Source organism: Podarcis raffonei, chromosome 1 (assembly GCF_027172205.1).
Source record: "Podarcis raffonei isolate rPodRaf1 chromosome 1, rPodRaf1.pri, whole genome shotgun sequence".
In the NCBI taxonomy this organism is placed as follows: Eukaryota; Metazoa; Chordata; class Lepidosauria; order Squamata; family Lacertidae; genus Podarcis; species Podarcis raffonei.
Window position 1 is genome coordinate 47,001,144 of NC_070602.1, and position 17,216 is coordinate 47,018,359.

At 44.3% G+C, this 17,216-nt stretch overlaps 1 protein-coding gene across 4 annotated transcripts in view; it reads left to right on the top strand.

Annotated features, from left to right (window-relative positions):
* SLC8A3 (solute carrier family 8 member A3) overlaps window positions 1–17,216 on the top strand; it is a 174,843-nt gene that overhangs the window by 68,443 nt on the left and 89,184 nt on the right. The window lies entirely within an intron of this gene.

Here is a 17,216-nt window from a genome sequence, read left to right on the forward strand (position 1 = left end):
CTGCTCAGGGCTATTGAAAAAGCAAGTGGAAATCCTCCATTATACAGCAGACAGCTTTGCAGACAGTTTACTTCCTTCTTTCTCCTTTCATCCACTTCTGTGATGGGCAGGAATCTACAGCCACATAATATTATATGGCTCTACGAGTTATTCCATTTGAGTTCTTGGTAGACCCGCAGAAAGCACACAGCTACCTGAGATTGCCCTGAAAACTCTTCTGGGTTGTGCATCTGCAGTGGGGTTTTCAGCTAATTTCAGAGTGCAGCATCTTTACTACCAGCTGAGCTGGATAAGGAGCAGAGAAAGGCTGATTTCTATAACAGATTCCAAAAGACAGCTTGCAGGGTTAGCACTTTCAAAAAGAAGGTTCCTTTGGCTTGTAAATGGAGCATGTTTCATATGGAAGCCAAATGAGACACAGAATCATAGAATTGTAGAGTTGGATGGGACCCCAATTTCCAACACCCTGCAACGCAGGAATCTCAACTAAAGCATCCATGACAGATGGCCACCCAATCTCTGCTTGAAAACAATTAAGAAAGAAGATTCTACAACATCCCAAGAGAAGGAGACCTTCCACATTTTATCAGCTTCCTCGCAAGAATATCTTGGGGGACTTTGTCAAAAGCCTTACTGAAATCAAGATACACTATGTCCACAACATTTCCCTGGTCCACCAAGTTTGTAATTCCATCAAAAATAGAATGAGATTCATTTGGCATGACTTGTTTTTGAGAAACCTATGCTTGGACTTAGTAATCACAGCATCCTTTTCTAAATGCTCACAGTCTGACTGTTGAATTGTCTGTTCTAGGACCTTTCCTGGTATTGATGTCAAGCTCACCAGTCGGTAGTTACCTGGGTTTTCTCCCCCCCTCCCCACTTTTGAAGATGGATACATTTCCCACCTCCAGCAAACAGGGACCTCAACTATTCTCCAATAATTCTCAAAGGTTATTGACAGGTGCTCTGAGATTATATCCGCAAGCTCCTTTAGTACCCTTGGGCTCAGCTCATCAGGCCCTGGAGATTTAAATTAATTTAAAGTAGCTAGGTGTTCCTTACCACCTCTTTTCCTATTTTGGGCTGCAGCTCCCTCCCTAAATCATTTATTATGTTTATAAGGAGTTGGGCATTGCTTTCCTTTTGGGTGAAGACACAGTCTTCCTTCTTACTGCAGGCACATTTTAAGGAGACTAATACATCTCTCTCTCTCCCTCCTTCTGCAGCTCACAAAGCATCTCAATTGCAAAGCTAAGATGTATTTTAAAAAGATCACCACTTGCTGTGAAACAAGACATATCTTACTTGCTGGCATAAATAGCAAGGTCACTCCTTCCCAACTACTCTTGATCCCCTCCCCCCCAAAATGACAGACTGGCAAGCATCTGCAATCTATTTCCTCTTGCCAGGACGTGACAGGAAAGGTGCACTGAAAGGATTGATGGCAAAAGAGTCAGGTTGAATTATTGCCTGTTGCGCATAGAATGGAGGTTTGCTTTGTGGGATGCTGGATCCTCTTAAATCATCCATCTTTCCCTCACCCCCAAAGGCATGCAGAAGAACATTCAGAAAGGAAAAGAAGAAAATTAGCCATTTGTTTAAAAGCTCCTGTCAGGGCAAAACAATAAGCATGAATGAAACATTCAAAGGCATCTACTTCATGCAATTTGAGTAGGAGAATTCATTCTCAGACAGGATACTTTAATCCAGGCAAGGAGTCAAAGCAGGATTTCTGTGAAGTTCTGTTTTACTCATTACTTTGGGAGTGAGAAAACCCCAACAGAAAAAAGCTCCTAAATTCAATAATTATATTCTTAACAATTGCCTGAATCCCAGTTGAGCCAAATTTTAAACTGCAGGAATACCTGAGTTAGGCCTGCTTAAACATATGGAACACAAATGGCTAATTTTCTTCCTTTCTCTTCTGCATTTTCCTCTGCATTTCTTTTGCTGGGTATTGCATTTAGTAAATGGTAAACTTCAGCATCACTGCCTTGCCGTGGCAAAGGGGCTTGAAGAACTCAGAGAAGCTATGAACTACGCCGAGCAGGGCACACAAGATGAACAGGTCATAGTGGAGAGTTTTGACCAAACGTGATCCACCTGGAGGAGGAACCGGCAAGCCACTCCAGTATCCTTGCCAAGAAAACTCCATGGACAAAGACAACAGGCATATAAAAGTTATGACGCTGGAAGATGAGCCCCTCAGGTCGGAAGGCGTCCAACATGCTACTGGGGAAGAGCGGAGGGCAAGTACAAGTAGATCCAGAGCTGATGAAGCGGCTGGGCCAAAGCCGAAAGGACGCTCAGTTGCGGATATGCCTGGAAGCGAAAGGAAAGTCCAATGCTGTAAAGAAAAATATTGCATAGGAACCTGGAATGTAAGAACCATGAACCTGGGTAAGTTGGAGGTGGTCAAAAATGAGATGGCAAGAATAAATATTGACATCCTGGGCATCAGTGAACTAAAATGGACGGGAATGGGCGAATTCAGTTCGGATGACCATCACATCTACTACTGTGGGCAAGAAACCCGTAAAAGAAATGGAGTGGCCCTCATAGTCAACAAAAGAGTGGCGAAAGCTGTACTGGGATGCAATCTCAAAAATGATAGAATGATCTCGATACGAATCCAAGGCAGACCTTTTAACATCACAGTAATCCAAGTTTATGCACCAACCACTGGTGCTGAAGAAACTGAAATAGACCAATTCTATGAAGACTTACAAGACCTTATAGAAGTGACACCAAAGAAGGATGTTCTTCTCATTATAGGGGATTGGAATGCTAAAGTAGGGAATCAAGAGATAAAAGGAACAACTGGCAAGTTTGGCCTTGGAGATCAAAACGAAGCAGGGCAAAGGCTAATAGAGTTCTGTCAAGAGAACAAGCTGGTCATCACAAACACGCTTTTCCAACAACACAAGAGACGACTCTACACATGGACATCACCAGATGGGCAGTATCGAAATCAGATTGATTATATTCTCTGCAGCCAAAGATGGAGAAGCTCTATACAGTCAGCAAAAACAAGACCTGGAGCTGACTGTGGCTCAGATCATCAGCTTCTTATAGCAAAATTCAAGCTTAAACTGAAGAAAGTAGGAAAAACCACTGGGCCGGTAAGATACAATCTAAGTCAAATCCCTTATGAATACACAGTGGAAGTGACGAACAGGTTTAAGGATTTAGATTTGGTGGACAGAGTGCCTGAAGAACTATGGATGGAGGCTCGTAACATTGTACAGGAGGCAGCAACGAAAACCATCCCAATGAAAAGGAAATGCAAGAAAGCAAAGTGGCTGTCCAATGAGGCCTTACAAATAGCGGGGGAGAGAAGGCAAGCAAAATGCGAGGGACATAGTGAAAGATACAGGAAATTGAATGCAGATTTCCAAAGAATAGCAAGGAGAGACAAGAAGGCCTTCTTAAACGAGCAATGCAAACAAATAGAGGAAAACAACAGAATAGGAAGAACCAGAGATCTGTTCAAGAAAATTGGAGATATGAAAGGAACATTTCGTACAAAGATTACCATAATAAAGGACAAAAGTGGTAAGGACCTAACAGAAGCAGAAGACATCAAGAAGAGGTGGCAAGAATACACAGAGGAATTATACCAGAAAGATATGGATGTCTCGTACACCCCAGGTAGTGTGGTTGCTGACCTTGAGCCAGACATCCTGGAAAGTGAAGTCAAATGGGCCTTAGAAAGCACTGCAAATAACAAGGCCAGTGGAAGTGATGGTATTCCAGCTGAACTATTTAAAATTTTAAAAGATGATGCTGTTAAGGTGCTACACTCAATATGCCAGCAAATTTGGAAAACTCAGCAGTGGCCAGAAGATTGGAGAAGATCAGTCTACATCCCAATCCCAAAGAAGGGCAGTGCCAAAGAATGCTCCAACTATCGCACAATTGCACTCATTTCACACGCTAGCAAGGTTATGCTTAAAATTCTACAAGGAAGGCTCAAGCAGTATGTGGATAGAGAACTCCCAGAAGTGCAAGCTGGATTTAGAAGAGGCAGAGGAACCAGAGACCAAATTGCAAACATGCGCTGGATTATGGAGAAAGCTAGAGAGTTCCAGAAAGACATCTACTTCTGCTTCATTGACTATGCAAAAGCCTTTGACTGTGTCGACCACAGCAAACTATGGCAAGTTCTTAAAGAAATGGGAGTGCCTGATCACCTCATCTGTCTCCTGAGAAATCTCTATGTGGGACAAGAAGCTACAGTTAGAACTGGATATGGAACAACTGATTGGTTCAAAATTGGGAAAGGCGTACGACAAGGCTGTATTTTGTCTCCCTGCTTATTTAATTTATACGCAGAATACATCATGCGAAAGGCTGGGCTGGATGAATCCCAAGCTGGAATTAAGATTGCCGGAAGAAATATCAACAACCTCAGATATGCAGATGACACAACCTTGATGGCAGAAAGAGAGGAGGAATTAAAGAACCTTTTAATGAGGGTGAAAGAGGAGAGCGCAAAATATGGTCTGAGGCTCAACATCAAAAAAACGAAGATCATGGCCACTGGGCCCATCACCTCCTGGCAAATAGAAGGGGAAGAAATGGAGGCAGTGAGAGATTTTACTTTCTTGGGCTCCATGATCACTGCAGATGGTGATAGCAGCCACGAAATTAAAAGACGCCTGCTTCTTGGGAGAAGGGCAATGACAGGCCTAGACAGCATCTTGAGAAGTAGAGACGTCACCTTGCCAACAAAGGTCCGTATAGTTAAAGCCATGGTTTTCCCAGTAGTGATGTATGGAAGTGAGAGCTGGACCATAAAGAAGGCTGATCGCCGAAGAATTGATGCTTTTGAATTATGGTGCTGGAGAAGACTCTTGAGAGTCCCATGGACTGCAAGAAGATCAAACGCATCCATTCTTAATGAAATCAGCCCTGAGTGCTCACTGGAAGGACAGATCGTGAAGCTGAGGCTCCAGTACTTTGGCCACCTCATGAGAAGAGAAGACTCCCTGGAGAAGACACTGATGCTGGGAAAGATGGAGGGCACAAGGAGAAGGGGGCGACAGAGGATGAGATGGTTGGATAGTGTTCTCGAAGCCACAAACATGAGTCTGACCAAACTGCGGGAGGTAGTGGAGGACAGAGGTGCCTGGCGTGCTCTGGTCCATGGGGTCACGAAGAGTCGGACACGACTAAACGACTAAACAACAACAACAACAAAAACTTCAGCAAGGGCTGAAGTGGAGAGTTGTGTGAGCAGAGGGGCTGTAATCCTCACTTTGACCATCACTAAGAAATGGCCTCTCTGCTGTGGCAGAGGGACTTGTCGGGCCTCATGGCCTCCTTCCAGTGTGTGTGATGTCACACGTGTGCTCCACAGGTGACATCACACACATTCATCAAGTCCCCCAATGCAGTGCGGAACTCGGTGCCTCTGACCTTTTCTGTAGCCTGCTGGTGTGTTCGTTTCTGTTTACCCCTGTGGATCCATTAACGCCAACTGTATCCTTGCTTGTCGTGCTAGAGAGATGGTGAGTGATTGTTTAAGGCACTGTGCAGTTGCACAGGAACAGGAGTATCTCTCAAGTTTTCTGTTCTCAGTGGTCATTTATCCCTTTTCAAACGGAATTAGAGTTGTTGAGCTTTTATGAGCTATTTTGGGGGGGGAATCGGCAAAAATGGCACTGCTGCTATGGGCTGCCATACGTCCGGATTTTCACAGATATTTTACCAATTTCCGCCCAGACGCTGCTAGAGACAGCACTATTCCGGAGGTGTCTGGGAAATTCCGGATGTATGGCAACCCTAGATTTACTTAATTCCTGTTGCAGGGACAGTATTCATATTTTGCTAGGAGGAGAAATGTGAAAGTTCTGCTTTGGAAGTACAGAGAACAGATGGTATAATTCGTTTGTGCTTCCTGTTCTCCTTCCACTCAGGTTACACAAACTAACAAATCTGATCAAAGGAATAAGGTGGGAATCTTCATGGGGCAAGAGTATTGGCAAAGATGTGCTCAGGTTTGGGATACTGAATAGGTTGCATTGCTCTAAATGGACTGGCAGGCAGTATATAAACTCAGAACAGAATAGAACAATGTGTCTACACCCCTAATTGTTACCCTGCTGTATAAATTTGATTGAATTAATTCATTTACTCCATTTCTGTCCTGCCATTTATGAAACCATGATCTCAGGAGGGGTTACAGAATAGCATAATAAACTTGAAACAACAGCTACATCTTTAACTGTTGCTTAAAAAATCATCGGTGTCAGGGAAAGTTGTACCTCAGAGGAAAGGGCATTCTGTGTTTGGGGTGCTAGCACCAAGAAGATCCCATCCTATGCCTTGGTACTTCCCCTGCACAGATTTTTAAACACAGGCTGGTGATACATTGATATTAAAAGCACCCTTTCAGGTTTCTGGATTTGTTTAGGATCTTCTGATGTTAACAGTAACCTCTTGATTTGGACTTGATAGTATATAGGCAGCCAGTGCAGATTCTTCAAGACTAGAGTTACCTGATTCCTGTCAGGTGTATTGGTCAAAATTGGACTAAATGATCCTTGCTAGCAGTATTGTACATGGAAACTGAGCATATTGGTACATAGTGAGCACACCTGCACACAAGATATAAATGTGGGTGGGACTGCTACTTGGGCCATTTCCCTTTGAGGAATCCCTGTTGACCAGCCTCCCAAGAACCTGGGCTGGCGTTGTTAAGAACAGTCCGAGGAGGAGCACCGCCTCCTTCTTCCCCCTCCTTTTCCATTGTTCTTTTTTTAATTGCTGTAATAAATCTCACAAGGTCTCCGAAAGCGGGAGGGAAAAGAAGCAGATTTCCTGTCTCATATATTTCAGGTTTTTATGGACTGTCAAAAGGGGCAGTACATTTGCAGCGAAAGGTGAGCCCAGCAGTGGTGAGCAAAACACAATATGTTGCTGCCAGCGGCAGGTGGAGAGGTATTTTGAGTGACTCACCTGTGCCACGATGGGAGTTTTTAGTGAGGCCCAAGGCAGCATGGAGTGCAGTTTTATTCCTTGGTTTTGGTTCACACACTTCACCAGTCAACTGAGCCTTTCGTCTGGCCTGCCTGAAGTTAGGCCCTGAAGAATATACGCTTTTGCATATAGTGCCCAGGCCATACCTTACATTAGGTGCCAGGCAGACAGAAGGGAAGTGAGTCTGTTTCTCCACCACAAGAGAGAATCAGGTTTTGGACCTTAAGCTTTTAAAATCCCTTACACACCTGGAAATGGATTAAAGAGCTGGACCTCTGACACATCCATTTCAGCAGAGGGATATACTCTCTGCCATCCTTGCATCTGAGGCTCAGATTTAAGTCTGCAAAATGCAGAAGCCATGTGCGGCCGGCCTTTTAAGCCTTGCTGCCAGGCTGAGCATGGCAACAGCTAATGCTCGGCCAGCTGGCAAGGCACCACCCTCCAAGCAGAGTCTCTGCTTGGCCCATTCAAATTTGCCCATTTTAGCAAGAAGAGTGCCCCTTGATACTGCTGACCAAGGGGAATTCCCCAGCAGCAGCAGCAGCCTATGAGCAAGCACGGCCTAGTTGCTGGGGATGAAGGCGGAGTGTGAGGGAGCAGCAACCACCGCCACCCCCGACATGGTGAGCAACCATTTTGTGTACACTTGACCCTGAAGCACTTTTCTGCGCCAGGGCTCAGTAATAGTGAGAATTGCTAAATGTGAGGTATGTTGGCGGCAGGGGGCTTTGTAGGGGGAGGCATCCATTTTGCAAGGAAATACTATTCAGACTTAACATGGTCTTTAAGACTTCCCATGAATTCAGAGCCATACACATCCTAAATATTCCTATACAGTATCAAGGTTAATTTCTGGTCAAAACTAGAGATTTCTGAGACCTCCATGCAACTAACACTACAACGATGTCTCTGTGGTAACAACACCCTCTGTTGGCTCAGACAAATGGCCTGTCATAGTCACCATCTTGTTGCCCACTGTGGCCAGCCAGATGGCTGTGGGAAGCCCACAAGCAGAATGTGCCCACAGGAGTCCTCTCCCACTGTTCTTCCCCATAAATAGGTATTCGGAAGGAGGCTGAATACATCATGGAGGTAGTACATCATGACTTCTTGCCAGAACTCATGGGACCAGGAAGATAGCTGCCATAAGAGAGGATATGATGACCCAAGTAACCAGAGTGAATTCCTAGACTTATTTGGGTTATGACTGATGCATTGAGGGTTGAAAAGGCAACCACCCTGTTTCAGAAATGATCCTAACCCCACAACCCCCAGCTTCTCCTTATCCCCATCATGACACTTACTTTCTGTTTAACCACTTAGAAGCTGTTCTGGCAAATGAACAGTGTGTGTGTGTGTGTGTGTGTGTGTGTAAATAGCAAAACTGAGGGTGGTAAGGGTGTGGAGGAATTGGGGCAACATGGTTAACATGGCAAGTTTATACTTGCTTTTGGTGTTAATTACTGAATGAAAATATGAGAAAAATCAATAAAACTTATAGCAGCCACAAAAATACCATATTCTTTAGCCTGTTCCAAGAGCTGTTATTATATCCATTCAAAGAAGCCATGGGTGTCATAATGATTGATGGTGACTGTGTAGTCTCAGGAGAAGCTTATTTTTCTTTTCTCTATTTCAGGATCAATCTATTTCTGGTCTGAATCACTTCTACTTGTGTTCATTCATAAGTCTGCTCCATCCTGTTTCAACAATCTCTCTCTCCCATATATATCTATATATCTATATGCATGAATATTCATACTTAAATTCAAAATTGTTGAAGATATTTTCTCTCCAAATACATTTCTAGATGTATTTTTATCCTGAAATACAGTACTGTATGCATTTTTTGTATGTTTTGAAGTCCAAAACTATATTGAAAAATTCAGAGAAGTGCATGTTCCAATCTGCAAAGTAGTCCGGGAACTGTTAATCAGGCCAGTTCATATAGAATTTTGCAATGTGTGAATTTCTCAAGCATTCTTACTAAAGTGTAACATGATATTAAGCTAATTCTTCTTGCATGCTTCAGAGAAAAAGATGGCCACTATTTTGGCTAGACTTTAAAAAACATTTTGATTTCTCTCTTTAGAATATATTTGCCTGATGTTTCTTGGAAAATTGTATAAAATTGCATAATAACAACATTGGCCCAGATTCATCTAACCTTGCGTGCTAGTTGAAGCCAGTACAAAGACTCCTCTCTACCGCAATAGGCCTTTCCAATATCTCTCATGTGCCCCCATGCCTCACCCAAATCTGGGAGGAGAGGGGGCAGGTCATTCCATCTGAAAAGTGGAAATGTTTGTGCTGGTGGAACAATCAGGAGAGCGTGAATTATAAGTCCTCCCACAGGGCGGTACTCTACTTACATGTTCCATCAGCGCAAATATTTCTGCTTGTACATCAAGACTCCCCCCCCTCCCCCTGTGCATGCCCTGAACCCTTTCTAAATATGTTCCAGAAAGTTGGGGGGACCCCAAGAACAGATTTAGGGGGTCACGGGGGCAGGAGAGGGGAGAACATTCTGTGGCACAAGCCGAAATTCTTGCACTGATAGAAGGATTGCCTTAGCTGTATGCTGGATTCCACCCAAAAGTTCCAAGACTACTTTAACCTCATCTGAAAATGGGGGGTAATAGGACACGTGGGTGTTAGACAAGGGGTTCATTTATTCCTTAGCCTGTGGCTTCAGACGGCACGGATGGGAAATAGATTTGAAGTGTCAATTCTTGGAGAGCTACAGAGACATGGAGCTGGCAGTGCTGTCACTGACAGATGGAGATCCAACTGGGGATGGAAGGCAGTCTGTGTTTGCAGTTCCTGCTTTGGTAATTGTTTCTTGTCTCCTGCACAGAGTCCTTTGATTCCATTTTTGCTCTGAGCATTTGTATGAATTAGGCATTAGGATCAGACATTTCTGTGAGTAAGAATAGCATCTGCAGTAGCATTAGCCAGCAGTCATAATTACTGTGTCTTTGAATTGTCAGGCTTCAGGGCATGAATTTCTTACCAGCAGAGGTCAGGAAGAAATCCAGACTCGGGAAGAGTGAGCCGGGCAGCTTTCTTTCTGAAGGCATTTCCACTTTCCTACACATTGGCATCACATGCTCAGGACATTTATCCACAAAAGCGGACATAGGATTTTTAGAAAGCGGCTCCAAATGATTTTTGCACATTCCATGCAGCCTAATACCGACAACAGACTGGGCTGAACTTCAGGTTCCACAGTAAAGAGTACAGCGTAATATAGATCTGCACCATTCTTGCATGTTCCACGTGCAGTTTAACTTATTTGAGCAACAGCTTGTGCAATTAAGCCACCAGTTTTGCTGTTTATATGCAGATTCAACAAAAACATTTTCCCAAATGACTGTCTGTCCTGATGCAGCGAATATACTGTTTCCATTTTAGGAACAGAAAACCAGGGATATTCACAGCATTCCCAGTCCTAGGCTGCAGTAGCCCCATAGGAAAAACAAGTTACTATTTCTTCCATGGTCTGATCATTCCACTGTCCTTCTCTGACCTTCTGCGCTCAAAGGTCTCTTGACTCTTCACTTTTATTAATACATTTTAAAGCGAGCGGAGTGCTGAAGTGACAGTTCTGCCAACTTGAGGCATTTACTTTGCTCCAGGACAAGTAGCACACAGGCAGCAGCAAACGCATGCTGTTTCCCTCTCACAACAATGTGTTTTGCATTCCAACGAAGGGCAGGAAGGCATTTTCTATGGGCAACAAAACGGATGGCCTGGCAGGCTATTTCCTTCATGTAGAGGTGGCCACTAAGTAGAATTTGATCTCTCTGAGCAGGAAAGAGGGGTTCTGTTCCGTGACCATGATCAGGGCCTGAAAAGCCAACCAGTTCTGGATCCTGAAAACCTCAGTCCACAACCTCACAGGCTCCTCCTCTAACCACCACCACCCTGGCAGGTCTACCCTATTCTGCCCCAAGGAGCCATTACTTTTTTAAAATTAAAAGTTGGCAACAGGCCCTCCACAAAACTGTACATTTGTTGTTGTTGTATAGTCGTTTAGTTGTGTCCGACTCTTCGTGACCCCATGGACCAGAGCACACCAGGCACTCCTGTCTTCCACTGCCTCCCGCAGTTTGGTCAGACTCATGTTTGTAGCTTCGAGAACACTGTCCAACCATCTCGTCCTCTGTCGTCCCCTTCTCCTTGTGCCCTCCATCTTTCCCAACATCAGGGTCTCTTCCAGGGAGTCTTCTCTTCTCATGAGGTGGCCAAAGTATTGGAGCCTCAGCTTCACGATCTGTCCTTCCAGTGAGCACTCAGGGCTGATTTCCTTCAGAATGGATACGTTTGATCTTCTTGCAGTCCATGGGACTCTCAAGAGTCTCCTCCAGCACCATAATTCAAAAGCATCCATTATTCTATGATCAGCCTTCTTTATGGTCCAGCTCTCACTTCCATACATCACTACTGGGAAAACCATAGCTTTAACTATACAAAGCTTTGTTGGCAAGATGATGTCTCTGCTTTTTAAGATGCTGTCTAGGTTTGTCATTGCTTTTCTCCCAAGAAGCAGGAGTCTTTTAATTTCGTGACTGCTGTCACCATCTGCAGTGATCATGGAACCCAAGAAAGTAAAATCTCTCACTGCCTCCAGACAGACAGACAGACAGACAGACAGTCAGTTAAAGTTGACTTATGTGGATCTGCTTAAGGGATGGAACATCTCTTTATTGGCAACTGGCTTGGTTACTAAGCATTAGGTAACAGGGATAGCCTAAGGCATTTTGCTTCCTGTGTTGAAGGACAGGATTCCCACACCTAGAAGCCAGCTGGACTGGTAATTGACTCAATACTAGTGTTGGGATAGGGTCTGCTACTGCGGCTGAAGCAGCTGGCTACTTTAGGGGAGGGGCAAGATGTTGCATAGCCTGCATAGACCTGCTCTCCACCAGAGGGGAATGGGCAGGGGTCTTAGGAGGGATTTGCAAGAGTCATGAATTGAATAGGAACAAAAATAGGTTGCTCTTTGTTTTCTCCCACTCCCAGTCCTTTGAGGCCTAGTCAAGAGGGCAGAAACAGATGCACCGACTATGCCAACAAGAGGAAAGTCACAAGCAAAGAAGGAGTTGAATCTTTCTTTCTTCTCTTGTAAATGGCAGCACCCTCCACAAGGCAGAAATGCATCTTGCTCTGGCATTTGAGAGTTGTACTTTCACTGTACAACTCAGGACTTGCTTGTCCTCAGTGTGCTGGAATTGTAATGATCGGATGCTGTACATAGTTTTATGAAAAAAAGTATGTTGCACAGTTTTAGACATCATTTTTGGGGACTACATATATGAATACATTGCCTTAAACATTTTGTTCATCCTTCTCAAAGAACATATTTCATAATCCAAATACAGTCGTACCTTGGAAGTCAAACGGAATCCGTTCTGGAACATTCGCAAACTGGAACACTCACTTCTGGGTTTGCGGCATTCGGGAGCCAAGGCGTTTGACTTCTGAGGTACGACTGTAGTCTCCCATTTTTCAGAGGAAAAACTCTTTAAACAAAGGGGGAACCCTCTTTTCCCCAAATTGTTCTGGGTCCCTCCTCCCCCATGTCTTCTCATCTCTACTCTCACCAAATTGCAAAAGGAAAAGAAAATAGAAGTTCACAACTGGTGAAAAACTTACTGCCAGCTGTCATTGATCTGTGCAGTGAAACGCTTGGTAAGCCAGCAGCTGCAAAGCTGAAAAGTATACTCTTATCAGAAGCCACAGTAAGTAAAAAATAAAAATGGTGACCTTTCTGATTATCTAAAAACACAAGTTGTTCATCATATAAACCAAAGCAAGCATTTTGCAACGCAGATGAGTCAACAGATGTTCAAGCATGCTGTTCTTGCATATAGGGGGTATGTATGGGGAGAAGAAACTGCAGAAGAAATTTTATTCAGTAAGGAACTGCCAACAACAACTACAGAAAATTATATTTTCAAAGCTTTGGACAGCTTCATAATAGAAAATTCAACAATGTGGAGCAACTGTGTTTGTCTACCAGCAGCTGGTGGAACAGCCGCGACAGGAAAAAATGGACGGATCCAGCTTGTTCACAAAGTTGTTCCAAATGCAGCTTTCTCCACATAGAAGTGCTAGCTTTCAAAAGTATGAGTGAAGTCCCGCATTCTGTTCTAGAAAAATGTGCAAAAATTGTTAATTTCACCAAAGCAAGTGCTCTTAATTTAAGATTTAATTTAATTTAAGTTCTCTGCACACAAATGAGCACAAAACTATCATCACACACAGAAGTGAGGTAGTTGGAAAAGTGCTCACGTGCCTGTTGGATCTTCAACATAAAGTTCTGAAGATTCTGATAAATAACAAATCAACACTTGCTTAGAATGTTACAACTCATTGTGGCTTTTTAAGGTTGGCATACCTTGCAGATCTATCCAGCTGCCTGAATTAATTAAATGCAGCTAATTAATTAAGTGCAGAGAATAATTGTTACCATTTTTGACTGTCAAAAAATGGAGGCATTCAAAAAAAGATGCTGAAACTGATTGAGATGTATATTAGAAAATTCCACTGACAGGTTTCTAACTGTTGCACAGTTCCTTGAGGAAGATCAAACAGTAAAAATTGCTTTTATCAAAGGAGGTGTTATGCAACAACGGCTTCTGAGCAAACATGCATGGATGGGATTTCACTGTTAATTTCTTTTCTGCATTTACTGCATTCACATGCAGCACCTATGCTTGTTAGTATCTTGCAAAAATGGTCCTTTCTTCAAGCAACTTTTGATCTTGATTAAGTAGCCCTGGTTAGCAGTTTACATCTCGGTGGAATAAGGGCACTGTTGTAGCAGCAGCAGCAATGGAAGTGCTCACCCTGTTCCTTAATCTTATATATCCCCAGTACTATGTGTAGCTTTTGTGGTATTTCAATGGCCCCATTAGGTTTGGACAGGGGTCGGCGAGCTTTTTTAGCAGGGGGCTGGTCCACTGTCCCTCAGACCTTGTGGGAGGCTGGACTATATGGGGGGGGGGGAGAATGAATGAATTCCTATGCTCCACAAATAACCCAGAGATGCATTTTAAATAAAAACACACATTCTACTCATGTAAAAACACGCTGTAAAAATTCCCGGACTGTGCGCGGGCTGGATTTAGAAGGCGATTGGGCCGGATCTGGCCGCTGGGCCTTAATTTGCCTACACATGGTTTTGGACCTCAGGGCCTAAGTCCAGTTACCTTCAGCCCCCAAAGCTGAAGGAAACCCAGGCAGGTGGGCAGGGTGTAAATAATGAAACTATAATTATCACAAGCGTCTCTATTTTCCAGGGACCTCCCTGATTTAGAGAAGCCATCCCGGTTTCTGATTTGATCCCGGAATGTCCCACTTTACTTTAGGATGTCCCTATTTTCATTGGAGAAGTGTTGGAGGGTATGGAGTTATTCAACCCCTGAGCCGCCTGAAGGCAATCCTGTATAGGGAAGTTTTAAAACATGCTTAATGTTTTATTATTATTTTTTATATGTTGGAAGCTGCCCAGAGTGCTGGGGCAACCCAGTAAGTAAAATTATCATTATGGAATGAGACGTCCCTATTTTCATTAGAGAAATGTTGGAGAGTATGTTATTATTAAATGACCATCAGAGGCAGTGGCACCTGATGGTGGAGGAAACAAGTGCCTCATGTCTCTTCCTGATTAATGTTTTTAAAGGGACCCTTCTTGTTCTCCACCTCTGTGTCTTGGTTTATGTGGCAGGCAGGTTAGCAAAGACTCTGGTCTTTGGAGCAGTTGGGGAGGGTACGAAAGTGCCAGAGGACCCAGATGCGGGAGGGAGAAATGGGGCAGCAGTGGATCAGTAAGGACACCGAGGGCAGTGGGGGAAGGGAGTATCCCAGGGCAATATGGGATCCTTCCAGACAGCACCTCAGACCTGGCAGTGCTCCTGCAGCCATTGCCAAATATACTCCCCAGTCCCTGCCTTAACTCCAGCTCATTCATTTGCCTACTTGGAGTGAGCAAGTTGAGTAACAAGAGAGAAGGGCAAAGGGTGGAATCAGAAGCAGCATGGAAAAATGGCTGGGAAAGAGACCTCAGCCGTTAGTTGAAAACACACGCAGCAGTACGGGACTATTTTAGTCTTCAAGGTAGCTTGAAAATAGCCTTTCATAACTATCTGAACCATCTCAGCTGACTTAGCGTTCTCCCTCTCTCTCTCTCTCTCTCTGCCTGTCTTCCTTTTCCCAATTTCCAAAAGCGCATTGCTTTTCACGTGGAGTGTTTTTCCCCTTGAGATTTCCACTGCTGTGGAGTCCTTAGCAGACACTGATGTGACATGCGAACAAAAATCAGGGCTCCGGGGTGCCTTTATCTCCTCCTTCCCGAAATGAGCTGTGACATTCTAAGTTCTGCTTCTCCACAGGCCACCACTCACAGCGCTTTCATTAACAGCTCCCTGTGAACTGAGAGACTTGGGAAGAAGAAACCACAGGGTGGTGCCAGTCTTGAGGAGGGAGAGGACATTGTGGAAGGTTATATTCCCACCCACCCACTGACTTGGGCACAGAGGTGGTGGTGAGGGGCCTTTCTGTCTGGACAAGCAAAGGGTGACCAGTTGGACCTGGGGTCATCCAGTCAAATTCCGTGGCAGGAGAGTCAGGCTGGACAACAGAAAGTACTTCTCCAACCAACCAATGTGTAATTGGTTTATGAAAATGCTGTCACAAGGTACTATGGCAGTGGCCCCTCACATTACTTGAAAAGGGAATTTGATATACAGTGGTGCCTCGCAAGACGAAATTAATTCGTTCCGCGAGTCTTTTCGTCTTGCGAGGTTTTTCATCTTGCGAAGCACGGTCAGTCGCAACTGCACCTCTTCAAGCGGTTTTTTAAAAAAAGGAAACAAACTCGCAAGACGTTTTCGTCTTGCGAAGCAAGCCCATAGGGAAAATCGTCTTGCGAAGCAACTCAAAAAACGAAAAACTCTTTCGTCTTGCGAGTTTTTCCTCTTGCGAGGTACCACTGTATTAATTGAGAATATGTTTCTTAGTCATGATGAACATATGGAACAGAGTTCAGAGGCAATGTGGCTGAAGAGCGAGAAGGAGCGAGGGCTCTTGTTTTTATAATTATGCCTGGCCCAGAGAAACTGAGTACGTAGAGGAAAATCTCTCTCCCCCCCCTCCCCCCTCATAACATGAAGCCGAATGTTGGAAGATTCAGCACAGATAAAAGAAAGCACTTCATCAAGCAGCACATAGGTAAACTATGGAACTTGCTGTCACAGGGAGCAGTGATGGCCACCCACTTGAATGGCTTTAAAAGAGGATTGGACAAATCCATGGAGGACGAGGCTAGCTGCAAAGGCTCTGTTCTGCCTCCGAAAGGCATCCTGCCTCTGAATCTAGGAATCACAAATGGGCAGAGTGCTGTTGCACTCATGTCTTGCTTCCAGGCTTCCCACAGGTTGGCCACTGTGAGAACAGGATGCTGGACCAGATGGGCCATTGGCCTGATCCAGCAGGCTCTTCTTGTATTAGCAAAATCCATTTTGTTCCTGTCTAGTAGATGGTGTATAGTACGAGTTTCTCGACAGCATTCCCTTCATGCAGGCAATTCACCTTTGGTCCCACCTCCAACCCCACAGTATTTGTTCATTAAAACTGTCTGGCTACTACTTTTGAAGTCGCCTTTGCTGACCTTGACCTTTGTCTTCTTATATCTGCTGTTAAGAGAAGGCTGCACCAGTGGTATCACTATTTCTGAGCTCTTTGTCGTGCAGCTGTCTCCCTAGCTATTAAATAGAAAATGTTTCACTTCGAGGCTCCCGGGACTGGATATTGGTTTGTTTGTAAGACATGTTTTCCAGAACACAGTGCCTGACCTCCTGGGAGGCATGAAGAGATGGCAGGGGGAATTGTTTGCAGGATGTAGCAAATGCCTGGCTTTTCTGTGGGGAAAACAACAACAGCAGTAGAACCCAGGATAAACGTTATAGAAAATATTTAAGTGGAAACCATGGTGCTGTATTGAACAGCCTTTTGTCTGCTTAAAACTCAGCATGAATTACCGTGGAATCCTATAGCTGTCTACTCCACACTAAGTCTCTTTGAGTTCAGTGGGGCTTACTCCCAGGTAAGTGGGCATGAGATTACAGCCTTAGGCTGCAATTTTATGACTGGCTGACCCGTCCAGTGCCTTTGCCAGGCTCCTTTTTGTTCTTCTCCATTCCTCCTTCCGCTTCCCGGGA